The sequence below is a fragment of the Theropithecus gelada genome, chromosome 9, assembly GCF_003255815.1.
Source record: "Theropithecus gelada isolate Dixy chromosome 9, Tgel_1.0, whole genome shotgun sequence".
Lineage (NCBI taxonomy): Eukaryota > Metazoa > Chordata > Mammalia > Primates > Cercopithecidae > Theropithecus > Theropithecus gelada.
The window spans coordinates 78,586,922-78,607,975 of NC_037677.1; the positions used below are offsets into that span (position 1 = coordinate 78,586,922).

At 34.7% G+C, this 21,054-nt stretch overlaps 1 protein-coding gene across 1 annotated transcript in view; it reads left to right on the forward strand.

The window, feature by feature from the left end:
• Positions 1-2,514: 2,514 nt before the first annotated feature.
• The window catches only part of PCDH15 (protocadherin related 15), a 1,828,063-nt gene continuing 1,809,523 nt past the window's right edge, over positions 2,515-21,054 (forward strand). Inside the window, exons 1-2 of the mRNA XM_025396095.1 lie at positions 2,515-2,592; positions 2,707-2,835. The gene's annotated coding sequence lies outside the window, so the exon portion shown is untranslated. The remainder of the gene's footprint in view (positions 2,593-2,706; positions 2,836-21,054) is intronic.

A 21,054-nucleotide genomic window follows, 5' to 3' on the forward strand; every position in this document is an offset into this window, starting at 1 on the left:
CTGGCATTGCCTTCTCTGCCCTGCTTACTGTGAGGAGGCCCTCCCGCTCAACCCGAAAGCATTCTGAGAGAGTGCTAGGCTTGGAAGACCTGAGACCTAGTGAGAGCAAGGAGTGTGAGCGTCAACCAAGCAAATTAACTGTCCCCCAATTTCTTAGAAAATTTCACCGGAAACGTATTTCTATGAAGAAAAATTAAAGTCAGTTTATGTTATTGACGCTTTTCCATAGCCCTTCAACGTTTTTCTCCCCATGTCCTCTTCCGACTTCTTTCTGAACCTTCTGGGCGTATTCTTCGCAGAGCAAAAATGCCGTCACTGTTGCCAGTTCCCGAAGTTTCTAACGCCTTTTGACAGTACTGTCTCTGTCAAGTTTGGTCATATTCTCCCAGTTCAGGACCAGCATCAGAGGATGCTCTAGAAGTAGCGCATGAGAGCCTACGGGTGAAAGGCCCTGGCTAGGAAGAGAAGGAGGTTACACAGGAGAGCCTACAGATACTTGTAAGCTCTCTTAGTGGTCAACCTTCCCAACACAAACGCGCGAGCGCACACACACTTAACACACACAAAGTGAAAGAGAGAGACAGATTCCTTGACCGCCGCTAGAGGGAGGGCCGCTGGGCGGTTGTGCAAAATGGAATAAATATGGGCCCTGCTGTCTGGCGGAATTTGTGTTTATGTCACTTTAAAAATACTATTTTTATTTGACAAACCATAACTGTGATATAGTTATGGGATACATTCTGATGTTTTGATATTTGTGTGCAGTGTGGAATTATTAAGTAATACTGATGTCACTTTTGAAAGACTTCAAGTGACTAAACAAGGAAGACCCTACCTTGGTTAGGTTGGAACTAAATAAGGAAAAACATACAGCCGTAAATGTCTTTCACAACCACAGGTTCCTTTGGTCTTGAGATTCTCCATTCCGTTACCCATTCTTCACTACTTTCTACACAAGGCTCAAGGTGCTCAGCACAGAACCTGGGCTCCTAATAGCACAGACAGTATTTTATATGTACATATAATATACACATAATACACACAATACACACACACACACACGTATTTCCTCAAAGGAATTGTAGGAAAGGACCACAGTAATGTGAATTGCGTTTTTTTCCACCTTTGTTTGATTCTATGGCTCTAATAGCTGATATACCATGCAAAAATGTAAAAACAAGTTGGAAACATAATTGATCATTTTACTCAGCAAAAATAAATCCACTTTCCATTATATTTCTGAGTTTTAGAATTTAATTATTCACTGTCGATCTGGAAATAGATGCCGAATCCTCAGAAAATACCAGTTACAGAAAGGTATTACTATAAGAAATACAACTTCCTTGTGCAAATGCTCTTTAAGTTACGAATGGTCTCTCAGTATGCAAACTGCCTTAGAATGCAGAGTAATGGTTATTTGAAGACATTTGAATACTCTCATCCATTGTGACTCTGAGTTAGGAAGCGGACAGTGGGGGTTAAGGAAAGATTGAGTATTGCCTTGATTGGAATTTCAAGAGAGGAAAGTCTAATCCCTTTCTTGTAAAAGACATCTCGGTGGATTTCAACTAACTTTGAGAAACAAATCAGAATACTGACTCAAACCAGAGCTAAAGAGAAAAGTGTTTTTTTTGTTTTTTCTAAAAACCAGGTGTTGAGCTCCTTGGTAACCCAATATTGGGTGCGCGCGCGCAGAGTGGCCAGACCCCTCTCCACGCAGCTCTGGCTCTGTTCAACTCGGCAAGTGCACTCACAGCGGAACTGCCACCGGTATAACGTCTTGTCGATGGGCTTCAGGGTTTGACACTCCGCAGCGCCACCACCTCTGTTTTCTCCCCAAGTAAGCTACTCTCTACCTCTCGAGCAGCAGATCGCCCTATGCGCGCTACAATCCGTGGGGCGGGGAGACCTGGCGCTCACCCAGCGAGCTCGACTGGTGCTGACGTCCGTTCAGGCCTTTAAATGTCTCTGTCCCTGGGCAGCAGGGAACAGACTTTGTAGCAGTCACTTTGCCCAAAGGGAGACGCGTCTCTGCTTTTGCAGGCGGCAGCTCGGACTCCCCTCGCTCTTTCCAGTGCTGCGTTTGCCTCTGTCTTTGCCTTGAGTTCCCCACAGCCTCTCCAGCGGGAGGCGCTTTTGGTATTCGTACCCCGGGCGTGAACCAACAGGACTCCCCATGCCCTGTGCTTTTTCAGTAGGTTTGAAGATCAGAGATTGCGAGGTGCGCTCGGTGATCGCTCAAGGAGCGGGGAGCTTACTCCCCCTGATTTTGGTAGGGAGTGATTTTTTTTTTTTTCCCGAGCTGGCGAAAGCGTCCTCCCTGCTCCTGAAGCTGCAACTTGTTTTGGTTTCTTCTCAGTCCTGTGTGTGGTTACAACATCAAAGTTTTTCTCCCTTACCCTTCCAAAGATCTATCCTTTTAATCCTCCCCCCGCGCTGTCTCCGCCAGGCCTTCTCGCTGTGCGGTGAGTGGGTAGCTGGGCGCGCAGTGTGGCAGTGGCGGCGAAGATTGGCGCTATCAGGAGGAGCAAAAGGGAAGGATCTGCTGCTGGGGGCTCCCTGGGTGACCCTTTGCTAGGCGAAAAGAACCGGGTAAGGGCGCAGAAGAGGAGCCGGAACCTTCTGGGACCCTGGTGCCTGATATTGGATTTTGATCACCATCCTTGTTGTGTGTCTCTGTCCCTTTTTTTCTCAATTGGTAACTAGTCGAGAGAGAAGCGCTTGGCAGGAGCTCTCTGCGGGACATAAGCTCCCTGGCTGCTCGGGATCCCTACGTCCGCTGCTGCGGAAGGAACACAGGGGAGGACGCAAGCGGTTGCTTACTGGAGCCTGGAGGTAGGCAAGGGGGTGGGATCCTGATTCTCAGCCCAGATTCCAAAAGGGTGTCTGGTTTCATGGAAACATTCTTCTCACCCTCATTTATCATCGCACACCCCACCCCCGCTTTTCAGATCCAGGATCAGGAATAACCAAATCCTTGGCACCCTGACAAGGTGGAAGTACCTTTCACAGCTCATCGCCTGAATGCCTTGCTCCTTACATATATATGTTTGTGTTGGGGGAATGTGAGCTTCTCAGGGAAGTTGATACCTCGTAGATTTTAAGAATGTCCAACTTGATTTTATTCAGTTTCTTAAAGGATGTGTTTCCTGTGGGCAAGAATTATGGGAAATAAATGTCAGTGTCATATACAACTGCAGTGGCAGCTCAGAAATCACCTTCATTGCTCCCCAAAAGTTTTCCCTATGCAAGTTTTCTTAATGTCCACATGTAGTGAATAGAGACTTGGCTTGTTCCATTATATGTAAATGGGGGGGAGGGGTCACATCCTTATCTTTTAAATTGGGGGATATCAAAGACATTAGAGTTTCTCTCTTTTATCTCTCTCATCGTTATCTCTGTCTCTTTTTCTGTCTCTCACTTTCCCACCATCCTGTCTTCTTTCCTTCTTTATCTTTTCTTCTCTTCCTTCTCTCCTTCCTTCCTCCCTCCCTCCCTCCCTTTCCTTCCTTCCTTCCTTCCTTCCTTCCTTCCTTCCTTCCTTCCTTCCTTCCTTCCTTCCTTCCTTCCTTCCCTCCTTCTTTCCTTCTTCTCTTTCTCTCTCTCATTTTCTTTCTTTCCATGTGCTGCTCATTAATAAATATAATGTGAATTTAGAGAGAATGGAACACTTTTGCAATATACAGGGATGATAAAAGACTTCTTTCCTACCTTGCCTGAAGTTTTTCATTTAAGTATCTGATCCTTTTTAGTTTCGAGGTAATTTGGAGGATGACTGAACTAATATCTTGGGTGTAATTCAGCATGGTAAGATTTTGTATACAGCATGTTTAATTGTTCCCTACTCTTACACATTAGCTAATAACAGGAATTACATGAATTATTAGAAATGGCCCTTGATTTTTGGCAAACAATATTTTTGAACTGTGGGGAAATGTTAAAAATCAATATTACAATTTACGTGGCAAGAATATGGATTCATAGGTGAAAAGAGAGAGAGGCAAGTTAACCTTAAGAGAGTGGTTTAATGAAAAATCAGTGCCTGGAATTTCATATCTACATACGGTAATCAGTGAAATAAATGAACCCGTTAGTATTCGGATCTTGCAATACTTGGTTCCATAAAGACACTACTGTACATTTTATTTCTGATCTCATTTGTTTTAGGAGAATAATATTAGATGGTTTTATCCACTTTTTCACACGTGTGCTGTAGATTTCAGGATATCCTATAAAGCAGTGGGAGGCAAGGTCCAAGATCTGGCCTCAATAACATCTCTCCTCTACGAGGATCCCTTTACATTAAACTGCAAGTAGTGGAATCTGGAACTTGAACTGCTGCTGCTGCTTTGTGCTTGCTTGCTTTTTTATTTTATTTATTTGTTCTCTCTCTCTCTTTCTCTCTTGCTTCTGTATACTTGTAGCTTTCAGTCTGAACGTAAATCTCCCTCTGTGTAATGGCCCTTGTTACTTGTATTCTTCCCCTTAGGGCAGCTCACAGTTGGGTTGCCCTGAATTAAAATAAACTAATCCCCTGACAGTATAGTTTATACATTTCCTGGGTATATACTGTGTATGCCTAGGCTTCCTACTGAGCCAGGTGTGTTGGAGGACATGGAGAGTATAGGGAGACCAGAGTACCATGAAAGTGGTGAGAGTAGGACAAAATTAGGAAGATGGACTGTACTGAAGGAGAATTAGGACAGTGTAGAAGAGGAGGAAATAAAGCAAAACTCTGAGCGGTGTGTGTTTGAGAGTGTATATGTGTGTGTGTGTGTGTGTGTGTGTAGAAGATGGATTATCGTCAGCAGAAATCAACCTTATCTTAAATCTGCATGAGCAGGTTTATCTCAAAGGGCAGATTCTTCGCTTGGTAAATGCTTTGAAAAGACTTGAGAATCCCAAGGAGGGAAGAAACAGCTCTCATTTGTAACTATTGATTTTCAAATAAACTCTTTAGTTCCAGGCTCTAGAACAGTTTTTCTCAAATTTTAGTGCCTGAAGATGCTTAACAATTGAGATTTACAACTCCTAACATGCAAAATATTGGTTCAAGGAGGTCCAATTAATTGCATATCTAACAGGATGAGTGATTCCAGTTCTCCTAGTTCAAGAAGTATTCTATGAAATTGACAAACTTAGTGTTAATGAACTTGATTTTTGTGAGGGAGGGTGTCATACTTGCATTTTAATGTAAAAACTTTCCCTAGTATTTATCTTCTTGAAATTTTCTTGTTTTCTTCTATCAATGCCATTATTATTGTCATGGCTATCCTGTTAGAAGATGGGCATTCTCAAATAACAAAGTTTTATTATCATTTGTATATTTGCAGCCTTGAATGATGGCCCTTTGAGATTTAAACTAGAAAGCACTAGTACTGAGGTGACAGAAATGTTTCAGCATTATTAAAATCTTAAGTTAAAAAAAAAATCAGTGTACTGATGGGTTTGGTTTGATGATAACTTTAAACATTATGATTATCACTTTCTCACTTGGATAGATACCAACTTTTTTATTTTTTATTCTCACCTTTTAATTTCATGTATTTATATGTTTATCTTTTTCCCTACTAATGCAAAGCAGTTCAGGTCACTTTCATGAAATTATACAAAGAGAAAGTGAATTTAACAGTGCCTACAATCATTTTGTTTCTAGTACATCTCTTCATTTCCATTAATAAAACTTCACAAAGGTAACATAAAAGTGAAAGAGATGATTGATCACATTCTGAACCCAATGGAGAGTTAGGTCATTTTATTGAGCCTATTTTTGAAAATAACATCTCCATGAAATTCTTAATTTTTCCCACTCTTTCCAGCCTAAAGATGTTGGTCATTCATTACCGTGGTGTTCAATCTGTGTGATGTTCATTGACACTATAGTGTCAGAGTTCTAATTTCTGCTTTTTGTACTATTTTCATATACAGTGCTATTTTACAGAACATGTTTTTGTGATCGGAAGCATTAGAGTTTCCTACTAATTAAAAAGTTTGACCAATAATAGTACAGCATCACATATCAATAGACAAAAAGAATATTGTATTTGCTTATTTTCTTTAAATAACCACTTTACTCAACTGACATTTCCCAGTTGTCTTATGCTATATCAAAGTGTTGGCTGGCTTCTAGTTTAAACTATCTACATGTCGAAATTTAAAAAAAAAATGCAGCTTGCATGCTTTAATGAAATGTCCTCTCTAATAATGCATGTAATGGAATAATGTGAATTATAAGCTTATTCTTTATTTTTTTATTGAAACTCTAATAATCTCTTTTGATATTTGGTTGGTGTTACACTAAGAATTTGGAAAGCTGGGGAAAAAATTAGGAAACTAGTTAAATTCTTGGAAAATAAACTTAACCTAAGAGAAGTTTGTTTTTGCTTCATATTAACCCCAAATCACAGGTGTTACGATTGATATATTGAGGTTGACACATAGTGACACAGCAATCAGAATTTCTGCCATAGTTCAAGGGCTTCTTTGTAAAATAATTACACCACTGATAGCAAACACAATCAATTTCTACGTAAAAAAAATATAAATAATTTTGTTTTGCTGTTCTAGAAATTCCTTTTACTTTCACATAGCCCCTTTCCCCATGGGGTGAGAGAGAGTAGTCCACAGGGTGGCACTATTGTGATGCATAGTATTTTGAATAATTTTACCCTTGAGCCATCTTTAGCTACATTAATACTAATGGAAACATTGACTTTTCTCCAATGATAAATTTCTGACACATTTTTTCTTCAAGCCAATGGATATCTATCAGAAGGTGTTAGTGTTCATTATTGCCAAAGACTGCCTTTTAAAAAATAATCCCCCAGGAGGATCTAGTAGCCATCATACTATCTTTTCTCTCCTCATCCTCTGTGATCTGATGAAATTCATATTGTATCTGTAGAATATATATATATATATAAAATAAATTGATTTCACATAAACCAGAAACATATATTTTTCGTTAACTATAATGTTATATATATTCTCATCCCTGTCCTATATTCATAGAATGAGAATGGGTCTTCTTCCACATACTACATTTGCATTTACATTGAATTCATCCATGCTACCTAAAAAAATCCATTCACACTAATATTGATTTAATGGATTCCTTAACAGGATTGATTTGTGTTTTAAAAGAGGATCACTAGAAGAAGACAAATCTCAACACACATATCCCCTGAAGATTTTCAAGTCCTTAGACAAAATGAAAAAACAAAACAACAACAATAAAACCACAACAACCTAGTCTCACAAACCACAGCCACTTCTATGTAAGTCCAGTCCTATGACCTAGTTAAGGCCTGCATCTGTCTGATATCCCGTGTCTGGGAGTGCCAGAGCCTATTCAAAGTCTTCAGGTACAAATAAGAAACAACTTGTATAGAAACTCACATTTTAACAACGAGAATAGGACATCAACATTAAAATATATATAGAACAGGAGGTGGAATCCAGGGACTAGTGATACTTCAGTGAGAACATGTTTGAAAATATGGAGAACAGCAGGTAGAATCCAGGGACTTGAGATGCTTCAGAAAAGTCAAACACATGTTAGATCCTCTGTCTTGGTATGCCATTTCTTGGTATGCCATTTGCTCAGTTTTATGAGTGGGATTAGACTAGAAGACACATCTGTGGTACAGACAGCAAATCCAAAAGGCAGGAGAAATCATGGTGCCTCGGTCCAGCTTGTATTTTCTTTAGGAGTGGGAGTGGGAGTGGGGAGAGGACATTCGGCTGCAGGTTTCTGGAGGTTTTTCTTTTGCCAATGTGAGAAATTATTTTATGCTATGCCAACTAAAAGTTTGATTCTTGGTGAAAAGTGATTACTTTTCTTTAATTCTTAAAACTGTTTCATGATTGTCTTCTAAGAATTGTACTTCTTTGGTTACTTTACAGTGGAATTCTTATGGTTGATCAGCCATTTAATTTAAATAAAATATCTTACATTTTATGAAAAAATTCTCTACACTAAGATGTTTCTGGACTGCATCATACAGCTGCGTAAAGTTGGGTAAAATTGAAATATTGGCCTATGCTTTAAAGATGAGCAAATCATTAGAAATGATTCATATAACTATGTTTTTTCACTTTTCTAAAGTTCTTATTTGTGAATGACTCAGTTAAGTCTCCACCTCTTTTTCAGTGTTGAATTCCTTTCAAGAGTGAAGCGAGGAAGAGAAAGGAAGTACAATTACAATTATAAGTTTTGACTTAAGATATTTAACTGTGGGCCAGGCGCAGTGGCTTATGCCCATAATTCCAGCACTTTGGGAGGCCGAGGCTCACTTGAGCTAGAGTTTAAGACCAGCCTGGGCAACATAGTGAGACCCTGTCTATATAAAATGTGTGTGTGTATATATATAAATATATATAACATATACACACATATATATAGAGAGAGTATATTTATATTTATATATATATAGAGAGAGTATATTTATATTTAACTATGAATGATCCTTTAAAAGGGCTTTCAATGTCACTTTCTCATTTTTTAGACATTCTTCAAATCAGAAAAATCATGTATATGTAAGTATATATGTCCACATATACATATGTATGCTAGAGTTTTTTCCTATATTTATTGAACTTTTTCTTTTTTTATAATTACCACATGTACCCTTTTTCACCTTAACACGGCAGTCCCAAACTTTTTGGCACCAGGGACGAGTTTTGTGGAAGAAAATTTTTCACAGACCAGGAGTGGCTGGGTGAGTGGATTGTGGGGATGGGGGTATGTGAAACTCTTCCACTTCACATCATCAGGCATTAGTTATTAGATTCTCATAAGGAGTGTGCAACCTATATCCCTCACATGTGCAGTTAACAGTAGGGTTCCTGGGCCTATGATAATCTAATGCCGCTCTGAGTTCTGACAGGAGGCGGAGCTCAGGTGGTAATGCTGCCCAGCATTACCTGTCCCGCAGGTCACCTCCTGCTGTGAGGCCCAGTTCCTAACAGAACATGAGCAGGTAACCCGTCTGCAGCCCCTGGGGTGGGGGACCCCTGCTCTATGGTGTATTCCACATTGCCAGCAAGGACAGACTTTTTTGAATAATTAATAAGTTATTAAATAATCTGTGGGCTTCACTCAAAATGCTTCTATAAAGAAATTTTTAAAAGGACAACTAACAAATAGGCATGTTAGAAACCCATGATATTCCAGTTTTTATTTCTTCTTTGCTAAAACATGTAAGTTAAATTCTATTCAAATTACTATCTCTACTGTATATTCTCATAGATTCCAATATGCTTAGGAGAGTAAAAATTGAGTTTAGCAATGCTGTGATTTAATAATTTGATGAATCAATGCAATCTAATTGCTGTTTAAAAATGGTTTTCTAACATAAACATAATATATGTATATATTCAGAACAGTTTTTACTAATGCATTATGTATTAAATTAACATTTGCATGACATATCATGTTCTTTAAAATGGGTTCATAAATGTATGACAAAATTTTAAATTATTTTTAATTTTAAAAGACTTTACCTGCAAAGATGTATACATGAATTTGAGCTGATATCATTTGAGTTGTATTTTATATAGTATTATTTAAAAATGTTAGGAGCATCGAGTTCTTAAAACTTAATATAATTGAAAAATAATATATTAGTTATTATACCACTGCTAGATTATATATTATTTATGGCTTTGCAATATACTTGAAAACCTAGTACTTCATGTTTTTAAATGTCTTCTTATTTCTCTGAGAAACATTCTACTAAATTATTGAAAATGGAACTGGAAATTTTTAGGGTACAAATATTCAAATTTTATACTCAGAATTATTGTTTTCCTCCTAAAATTCTAAAAGTTATAATAAGTAAATATAATAATATAATAACTGAAATGTGACATTATAATCAATGGGTATTATGATTTGCTGTCTTTAAGGTTCTGAAACATGAATTAACTAAAAAAAAGTAAATACTTTAAACTTCTGTAGATGTGTATTCTTGCTGACCATTTTGTATAGATGTGAGGGAATATAATTTATTCTCTATTTTTATAACTAGAGCTATAAAACATATAACCTACGCAAATGCTTGTAACACATATGCAAAAAAAAAAATAGTTTTTCAATAATACCTACAATTTCCAAGCTTCTCACAGTTATTCACTCTTTGAAATATGTTGTGTGTTGTTAGGTTAAAGAATGTTTTTCAATTGATATTTAGAATACATCTGGACCACTATATACTGATGACATTTGGCCTGTATTAAGGAATAACAAAACCATTTTTAAACATCCTATTTCCAAAAATAACAGGTTAAATTTGGTGAAACAGTACAGTGAATCTGTATTATTAATTGTGGGCATATGCTTAGGCAAGGGCATATTTGTTATTATAATGAAAATAGAGAAAGGGATGGGTAAGAAAGGAATAGTATTCCTACCCATCTCCAAATGGGAAAAGAAAGATTGTAGATTTGGGAATTAAGTCTTAGAAAAGGATACTAACTGTTCTAGGCAAACATTTAATTAATAAATAAAAAGTTGGCCAGTTCAGACTTACTTTAATGAGCTTCAAAATAATTTAAAATGATAGCATTCCAATTTAATAAATATTATATGTGTCTTCTACATTATACTATATTTTCATCTGGAAAGCTATAGTTTTCTACATGATAAGTAATGAAAAACATGTATTAGAAATTTTTAATTATATATATTTATCTGTTCAAAATAGCTCCAAGTTAGAGAATTTAGATATTTAAAATAATAATGAATTATGTTATAATTATTTTGTGCCAGTTATTACTTTAAGCACATTACATTTATTAACTCATTTGATTTTTGTAACTTTATAAACCCCTAGTATTTTCTTAACTTATTACTAGCTAGGCATGATATGTTCAGGACAGTTTAAAACTTTGTCCCAAGTTTCCCAGTTAGAAAGAGATTGAGTGTGAATTCAAATCAAGGGTCCAGATACTGTGTTCTTGATTTCTAAGAGCTCTTGAGAGTATTTTAAACGAATACCACTTGTCATAATTTTAAGACTTTTGCTTGACGTTACTAAAGTTACCTCCAGCAGAATGTGATTGCTTATTGTCAGAAACAATTATGCTGTAGGTTTTTAAAAATTCTGATGCAGTTTTCACATGTATTATGTAAAAAAAACCTTAACTGGTACTTCTATATTTTACATTCTAAGACATTAGTTTTGTTACTCCTTGATGCCTGTGGTTTTTTTTTCATTACAAGAAGAAATTCCTGTTTTTAGTATATAAGCCAAAAGAAATATTGGGTTTAGTACATAAAAATACATGATTGCATTTTTTTTACAAGTTATACAAGGTTTAGCTTATCCTAAAAAGAAAGTTTCACCTTCATAGTACAGTGTTGACTCAGTTTATTTACGATCATGCTTTTGTTATGTGTACATGAACATATTTAATTTTTAACTTGGTTCCAAATTCCCTTGTGTTCCTTTTTGTTTTGTAAAGTGCATTCACAGTTCTTTCTAATTTTTTGTCATCATGCTTAAGCATATTCTCTGTATGCGCTTTTATCCAGATTGGGATATTGTAGGACAAACAATTTTCTTTATGTCATGGATCTTAATGGGTTGATCTCTCATAGGCCTTTTTAGGTCAGTACACGATACTGGGCAATTGTACAAGGTCAGTAATTGGTCTTCCAGACTCTACTGTTTAGTTTCTCTAAAACTGGACATTTTACCTGAAGCTTCTGTGCTTCAGTTTCTTCACTGCTAATACTGCATGAGTATCACAAGACTTTAATGAGATAATTCAGGTAACATGCTGATGTCGGTGCTTGACACACAGTTCAGACCCTTTAAAAGTAAAGATTTTGAACAAGTGTTTTGGGGAAGAGTGGTAGAAAAGCATAAAATCAGATATGACTTCTTGATAGTTTGATGTGTATACAAAGACCTTCTTATATAATTAAAGTGTTTGTCATGATCCTGAAAGGCAAACTATATGAATATTTATTTAAGTAAAAATTCGGCTGAAATTGTTAATTTTTCTTTCTTATTAGGACACTCCTAGGAATGTTCAGTTTCTCAGCATTAATAGATTCATAGACAAAAGACTACAACAAGTAACACTTGCGTTAAGTGCTATGAAAGGAGCACCAAGAAAGGATGACCTAAGTAAATTTTTCTGGTGAATGACTAGTTGAATTAAAAAATGAAACAAGAAAACAAAACATATTAACGAAAGAAGGGCAGTTTTACTGGTGTTCAATTTTTCAAAGCCTTCAAGTAGTTATAATTTAATAAAAAGCAATAAAATAGAAAAAATCCTAGATTCTTCTGGAATTGTATTTATTCTACATCACTAACTTGTTGAAAATTATTTGAAATGAAAGCATAGTTATTAGAAATAATTGTATTTCTTTTTATATACACTATATTTTATCTTGATTTCATTAGAATTACATTTATAGGATTTACATGCCTTTCTTTCTTCATTTTTCAAAACAAACCAGTGTCCCTTCAGACTCCTTTGCTACTCAGCAACATCAATTAAAAGTTAGAGTAAAATTAACTGAAAAGTTTAGATGGAAAATAAAATCTCAGAATGTTCTAAAAGCTGATGACTATGAAAGAGTGATTTGACTGCAGCCAAAATGTCTTTATCCAATGCTACTTTGAACTGAAGGATGTAATGTAATCAGAGTTTTACCAATTTAAATGATCATTATCAGACAAATAATTAGGATAAAAATGGAAAGAAAGAGTACAGAAGAAGTTATTAGGTGATTTCACTCTAAAATAATGTAGAATCAATATCATTTATCTGGATATGCTTGCACTAATTGGTAGAAAGAGAATGTAAATGCAGTGGATTACCTTGCCCTGGAATTATCTGGTTATGTCAGATCTTACATTCAAGCTCATTGGAATGTTTGATGATACAATTCTACTGATACTAATTGGTCTACTGTTCTAGTCATTTGCTTTTGTGTAGTTTTTCAACAGCAAAAATATAAGCATGTTATTGGCCTTTTACAAACACACTGCATATTGTTTTAGAGTATTTTATTGTTTGCGGCAATTACAGTGAAGAGTATATCTTTCAAGTATTACCAATATGAGTATTCTGTAATGTAAAGTCTTAACCTGGGATCTGGTTATGCTCTCTTGATCTAAAACTTGTAAATAAAATCTCTCTGCTCTCCCACACACTCAGTGTGTAATGTGAGTAATGTGATACAGGAACAGGAAAACCATAGTAAATACTCCTTTTGGAAAGAAAAAGAAAGTTCTGTTTTTCTTTCATATAGGCACTTACCAGAAATACCTGAAGTTTTGTTTATGTTTGCAAAGCAAGCAAGGTTGAGAGGCTGCTTATGAGGTCTATCTGGTTTTGTCTGCTCAGGGCTTCTTCAAGCTTAGTTACCATTTTAATGTATGAAGTAATACTATACTAAGTAATGTATTAATATAATAATGTCCTTAATATATTATAATGTATTACATTATAATACACGTAATGTAATAATGTTTTTAATGTATATTATACAATACTACATTAAATAATACTTTAATAGGTTTTACTAGCTATCCAGGCATCCCTTAGTCCATTCAAGTTGACCTCTAAAATTAACCACCATACTCTCTGTTGTAGGGACCAAATATCAACCGTGCTAATATTCAGTGTTCTTATCTATGTTTTATGACACTGGAAATCATTAGGTACAAATACTTCTCAAGTCAGCTCAGTGCACAGTGTTATCAATATGTCACTGACACATGTCACAGGTTCCCATTCTCCCTGACTGTGATAAAAATTTTCTTACTACCTTCGAACTGATTCATAGGTGGGTTTGTTAGGGACACATCTAATTTCTCATTAGAAATTTCTATATCACTCAGAGGGTTACTCTTTTTTTTTTTAGCTAATTTCAGCATAATACATTGCAATAATGAAAACTCAAAAAATAAAGAAAAATATATCATTAATTCTAAAATTGAAAGGTATAACTATTAATTTGTAGTCTGCAATTCATCTAGCTCCTTTTGATTTAAATAAAACAGACTGGTTTTTCCATTTATGAATTTACTATGAACATTTTTATGCCAGTATTTTTCTACCATACAATTGTTTTACTAATATTAGGCAGTTTCATTGTATCTATTGGTACAGCCTGGTATCAGGCTGAATTAGATTTACTGTTATAGTGTGTTGTTACTGTTTATGATTAATTAAAAGTGATTTTTCTGTCAATACTTGTAACTTGATTTTTGTCTTAAAAACTGGATTTTCTGCTTTTCTTTAAGAATGTGGAAAATTCAGAAGTAATAGAGCAACTCTGCTGCATGGTGATGGTGAGCTGCAGCAGAGAAACTGTCATCCCACTTAGATACAGCATTCTGACTCCAGATTTCAGTTGTCACTGGTGACTCCACCTTAATCTTCGTACCCCATCTCAATGTGGCATTGCTTTTGCAGTATTACAAATGCAGCTTTAAGAAATATCTTTATATATTTTTGTGCACCTTCTGAATTCTTTTCCTTTTTATATGTGACAGGGTCCTGCTCTGTCGCCCAGGCTGCAGTGATGGAATGATCGTAGCTCACTGCAGACTCAACCTCCTGGGCTCAAATGATACTCCTTCTCAGATCAACCTAGGTTCATATGAGTCTCCCAAGCAGCAAGGTTTCAGGTGCCAGCCACTATGACTGGTATTTTTTATTTATTTTTATTTTTTGGTAGACACAGTATCCCACTATGTTGCCCACGCTGATCTGAAACTCCTAGGCTCAATTGACCTTATTGCCTCAGCCTACAAGACAGCTTGTATTATAGGTGTAAGCCACCATTATTTTCTTATGATAAATTTCTAGTGGTAGAAAGCTATTGGATTAAAGTATACATTGAAGAGAGGGTGCTAGTATACAATACATATATTTGCATTTTATTGCAGTAATATAAATTATCCCATTTATTGCTGTTTTACACTGTGTGTTTCTTAAAGGTGAGGTGAGACTGAGTTTAAAACTATGATTATTTTTCATTAGTGTACCTTCATTTCTGAAATGATTTCATGACATTTTGCAGTGTTTCCCATGAGTAAGTGATTTTTATTGTTTACTACTGTTTTTCACAATTTGACAGCTTCAAGTTTGATGGCTTATTTACATATGTGTAAGTTATATTCTTTAAATGTTGATGTCAAATCTATTAAACTTTTTTATTATAGTCACTGTTCTTAATTATTTGCATACAATTGTTTCACTGTACAATCATTCGAATATTCATGTTATGATTTGTATTTTTAAGTCTTGTTTTACTGTTTCCAGCTGAGTTAATTATTTTAAAGGACATTGTCAGAAATCTGATTTTTTACAATTTTCCAAATAACCCAATATCTAATGGCCATTTACTGAATGATTACATTATAAAATTAAAATGTGGCTCCAAATTAATGTTGAGAGCTTCCTATAAAAGGAAAATTATGCTGTTAGAAATAAACAATTTGTTGTTATTTCTGTAGAACATCTTGTGTATTTTAATCATATGGTATTAAAGGGTAAACTGTCACCCTCCTACCAAGTAAACCTTTGTTGGCCAGTTATGACTATATATGAATGACTGGTATACTAGTTATTAATCAAATTAGACAAAAGGCTATAGATATAAACCAAAGACTTTGGTTCATTTAAACACCTATGGTTTGAAGTCGATAGTACCCAAATAGTGACCAAACCACTTTAACAAACTGTATATTATCAAACTTTTAACATCAATAGAAAATTTTATTTAAATTTAGATCATAGTAATGTTACAATTTTATGTGGAAACCACCTTCAGAAGGAAGGGTATTTTGAATTATTTCACTGTAGGTCATTTCTGTTATAATAGAAAATACTATTAAAATGAAATGGTCTAACAAAAATATTTCTAAGTCTTGCTTTATCACTCATGCACTTAAAACAGTAGAACAAATTCCTTCTCATCAAGAACTTAGATAGCTACTTGGTTTTCTTTCCAATAAGATAGAACTTTTTAATGTTTCACTGTGAAACCAAAATAACTGCTATAAAATTAATGAATATGTTTGAATTCATTACAATCTCTAAAAAGAAGCACTTTCTCTGTCTACCTCTATTTTAGAGATGAGTATAAGAAAACGAACATGTTTTAGGTAAGGTAGGTTCAAAGATTGAGTTTACTACACGCTTCCTGACTGTTAAGTGATATATATCTCACTTTTCAAATCTAAAATAAAATTTAAATCATAAAAAAAGAGTAAAAGAGTTTTGGTACTTTTTTTTTTTTTTTTTTTTGAGATGGAGTCTTGCTCTGTTGTCCAGGCTGGAGTGCACTGGTGCGATCTTGGCTCACTGCAAGCTCTGCCTCCTGGGTTCACGCCATTCTCCTGCCTCAACCTCCAGAGTAGCTGGGACTACAGGTGCCCGCCACCACACCCGGCTAATTTTTGTTTTTGTATTTTTTAGTAGAGACAGGGTTTCACTGTGTTAACCAGGATAGTCTCGATCTCCTGACCTTGTGTCCCGCCCGCCTCAGCATCCCAAAATGCTGGGATTACAGACGTTACTTTTCTTTTAGTTTTAAATGGCTAAAAATGTATTCAGTAATTGAAAGTTGCATCAACACTTGTCCTATGATTGATTTGCGTCTTTTCTATTTTGCTTTGAGCTACGTGGCTAGCACTTTCTAGAGAATAAGAAAAAAATAATACTAGGGACTTGTATCATCTTTCACAGACTCATTTAATACACTTAGTTTGTAGGACATTTGCAAATTTATAAGAGCAGAAAAAGAAATAGGGATCATTATCACCATTATCACAAATAATTATCCTTATGTGTGAACTTTGCGTTACATCTTTTTGCTTTCCGGATGTCCTTTGAGTGAAAGGGAAGGAGGATGTGAATATTTAATACAGAGCATACCTGTTTGAAAGTTGAATGTCTAGAAGTGAATAATCAGTTCACATATTATAAGGTGGGGCATGTATTTGAAAGTCTGAAAGTGGCGTATTTCTCAGTTATGTTTTTTGTTGGTGCTGCCTCTATGAAGTCCAGGTAACCTGATATGAATATTCACAGATACCTAGGAAGCCTGCATCACAAGGTGGCAGGTAAAGAAAAGCTATAGTGTCACCAGTTCCCTTCAAAGGATTTGCATAATTGAGCCAAGAATAATAACTTTTATTTGGGGCTTAAATAGAAGGTAAAGAGAAGGTGGTTAAGACACATGAGGCAAAACTAATAATGGATTACTGACTGAACACGGTCTGGAGATTCCACAATTAAGATCTGGGGAGTGCTTGCAGTGAGCCGAGATTGTGCCACTGCACTCCAGCCTGGGCGACAGAGACTCTGTCTCAAAAAAATAAAAACAGAAAAAAGATCTGGGGAGTAAATATGTATTGGAGAGTCTCAGCTTTTCTGACAGGAAGATAGTATCCTTATAGGGTAGATTGAGAATATCATTCCATAGCTTATTTAATAATAAAGTTTGTATATCATGTCAATTATAAAGTGTGAATATTTGAAGTTTATGAAATGGTATGGGAACCATGCAGATACATTAAAGGCAATGCTCAGAATTTGTAGGAATTACACTAGGTTGCTAAGACATAGATTAGTATAGCTGGCTTGAGACCTCTAGAATTTTTATTTCTTTTGAAAGAGATTTTGCCATTGGCACCATTCTGCTATTCTGCATAGCACAGTCTAAAACATGTGTTGCTACTTTGAGAGATTTTGCTTTCATAATCTCAATAAAAACTTTGCATATATATGATTCACTTTAAATAAAACCTTATATTTTGAAGGTTTTAGGTTTGCCATAAAATTTTAGTATTATGGGAGTTATAAGAATTTTCTTAAAATATCTGATTTTCTTCTTCTAATAAGATCTTACACAACTGACTAAAAATATGAGTATATACAGCAGTCCACCCTTTCCTGTCTTTTTATGACACACGCTTTTGGATGTGCCATATTCAATTTTAATATTCAGGAAACACTTTGGCATAATAGAAAATGAAAAATCTAACTTCAGAGTCTTGGGTTCTTGACTCAGCTCCATCTTAATTTTTTATTTGATAATTAATTATCGTATGTATTTATAGCATACAATATTATGTTAAGATACATGTATACATTGTGGAACATTTATATCAAGTTAATTAATGTATCTTTCAACTCACATATTTATCATTACTTTATGGTGGGAACACTTAAAATATACTCTTTCAGCAATTTTGAAATATATAATACATTATTATTAACTATAATTACCCTATTGCTCAATAGATCAGTAGGACTTATTTCTTCTATCTAGCTGAACCTTGTACCATTTGACAAATACATCTTCTTTTCCTGTCTAACCCGCCTCCTCTAGCCTCTGCTAACCATCATTCTACTCTTTACTTCTATGAGTCTGACATTTTTCAGATTTCACATGTAAGCGAGATCATGATGGATTTGTCTTTCTGTACCTGACTTATTTAACTTTACATAAGATCCTCTAGATTGTTCCTTGTTTTCACAAATGACAGAATTTTCTCCTTTTTAAAGGCTGAATAGTATTCCACTGTGTGTATACACTATAAATATGTATATATAGTTTTCATTATCCATTCATCCCTTGATATGCACTTAGATTGTTTCCATATTTTGGCTATTGTGAATAATGCTGCAATGAACATGGAAGTATTGATATCTAGTCAACATGCTGATTTTAACTCCTTTGAATATACACCCAGAAGTAGAATTTCTGGGTCATATAGTAATTATATATTTTTTTATTTTTGAGAAACCTCCCTTCTGTTTTCCATAATGGCTGCATTAATTTACATTCGCACCAACATTTTACAAGTGTTCTCTTTTCTTCAAATCCTCACCAACACTTGTCTTTCATTTTTTTTTGTAATAGCCATTCTAAGATGAGTCAGGAGAAATCTAATTTTAATTTGCATTTCCCTAATCAATGGTGATATTGAACACCTTTTAATATCCCTACTGGCCATTTGTATGTCTTCTTTGGAGAAATATCTGTCCAGGTCTTTTGACCATATTTTTTAACAGGGTTATTTGTTTTATTGTTATTGAGTTGAGTTCCTTGTATATTTTGCATATTAGCTCTTTATCAGACATACAATTTTCAAATGTTTTCTCTCAGTCTGTGAGTTGTCTCTCTTCCCTCTGTTAATTGTTTTCTTTGCTGTATAGAAGCTCTCTGGTTTGATGTAATCTCATTTGTTGTATGTGTGTTTTTGGTCATATCTAAGAAATCATTGCTCAAACCAATGTCATGGATCAGCTTTGTCTTTTTATTAGCTGTTTAATCTCAGCCTCAGTTTCAAATTTAAGAAATGAAAAGCCTAACTGAAATGATCTCAAATATTTCTTACAACAATGAGACTCTTTGATTCTACAAATGTGCTTCTTTATTAAAGAATATCTTCTCTTTTGGTAACATGCATGAAGTGCTTAGGTATAATTTCACTCTTTTTAGCTGAAATATCATATTGAGTTTAGGTGCCTTAGACAACCACCCAATTGTTCGTTTAGATGTTGTAGTGACAGATTTCTGGTAAACTGTTTAATGTGGGGTTTTTTGTTACCCCATAAACACTCAGATCTTTAGACATTTTGATGACGAGCAAGTTTGACTCTGGGGGTATAATTGAGTTTTCAGTGAGCACTGTCAAAATAAATGTCTAACCACACCCTTCAATAGATTAACTGTTAAATTTTCAACAGTATCTTTTAAGTTCTTAAGTAAATAAAACAGAAAAGTCTTTGCCCTTTATTTAAATAGCTTTAAGATTTCAAATAGCTTGCTTTATTTAATGAAAGCTTCAAAAACTTGAAATGACTAGTACTTATCCTTTTTCATCTACCAAAATGTTATTTCTTCCAGCTTTAACACTCTCTGTAACTGAGATTAGAAGTTAAAGTGAGATAAAAACCAGTGAGTCAAAGCGAAGCTAAGTCATTAGAATAGTTTTTTTCTCCTTTCTGTCAACTGAACATGTAAATAATCACATGGAACCTAAGGGTATATAACCTGTATCACAGTGAATAATGAATGATTTAGTTCCAATTAAGAAGTTTCCTTTTAAAAAGAACACATTTAATGGCCCTCATGCATAAATTAAATTTAGTTTGAAAACATGGTTTTGTTAAACAAATTTAAACTGCTTTTCCTTCACTTCTACAAATTTAAACTGCTTTTCCTTCATTTCTGAGGAGTTGCTGATATTGACTGGCCTTCCAGCTTTTAGAGCTTGCAACTTCCTCTTGATGTAGTCAGCCACGAAATCTGCATCTGATGGATTCAAGTTAGGATTTTGTTGTTGTTGTGCTTGGCCTTATAATTACCTAAGATATATCTCTGGAAGTTTTCAGTATAAAATTCACAAGGTTTGAAGAACACATTCTATTTTGCCTATTATTTAAAAATAGCTTCAATTTTTTGCTCCTTATTATGACAGTTTAAATATTGTTTACAGAGCTATTTCTACTTGATTTTCTATTACAGTTAACAATATATGGATCAGATATTTATTTTCTAAATACTACCTTTACAGAACAGTGCTTTTCAGAGCAATTCCACATGAAATATCTGTGTGCAATTGTAACCTTATGTACCATATGAAGTGTTGACTCATTTTATGAATTATTTATCATTTTATGCATACCCCTGAGCATAAGTCTAATGTTAAATAAAGACATAGCACTATTTTGATTTTTTTCAGATTTTTGATATGTATTATTCTTGCATATACTATGTTACGGAAAGTGTACATTAACTTGAATATTTGATTATATAATATTTTTATACATAAATGAAGATGTCTTTCATTTTGACATATGATTCCAATAGTTAGGTACACAGGAAGATATAAAGATCTGAACAGTGGACACAAATTTTAGTAATACCTAAGAGTACCTAACAGTACTTTACAGATTATTAACAATTTTTCCATATTTGACATCACATGATTACCATGAGAGCTATGAGATGTTAAGGAAGGTATATTTATAGCTGTTTATGAATATAAAGACCATGGTTTGAAA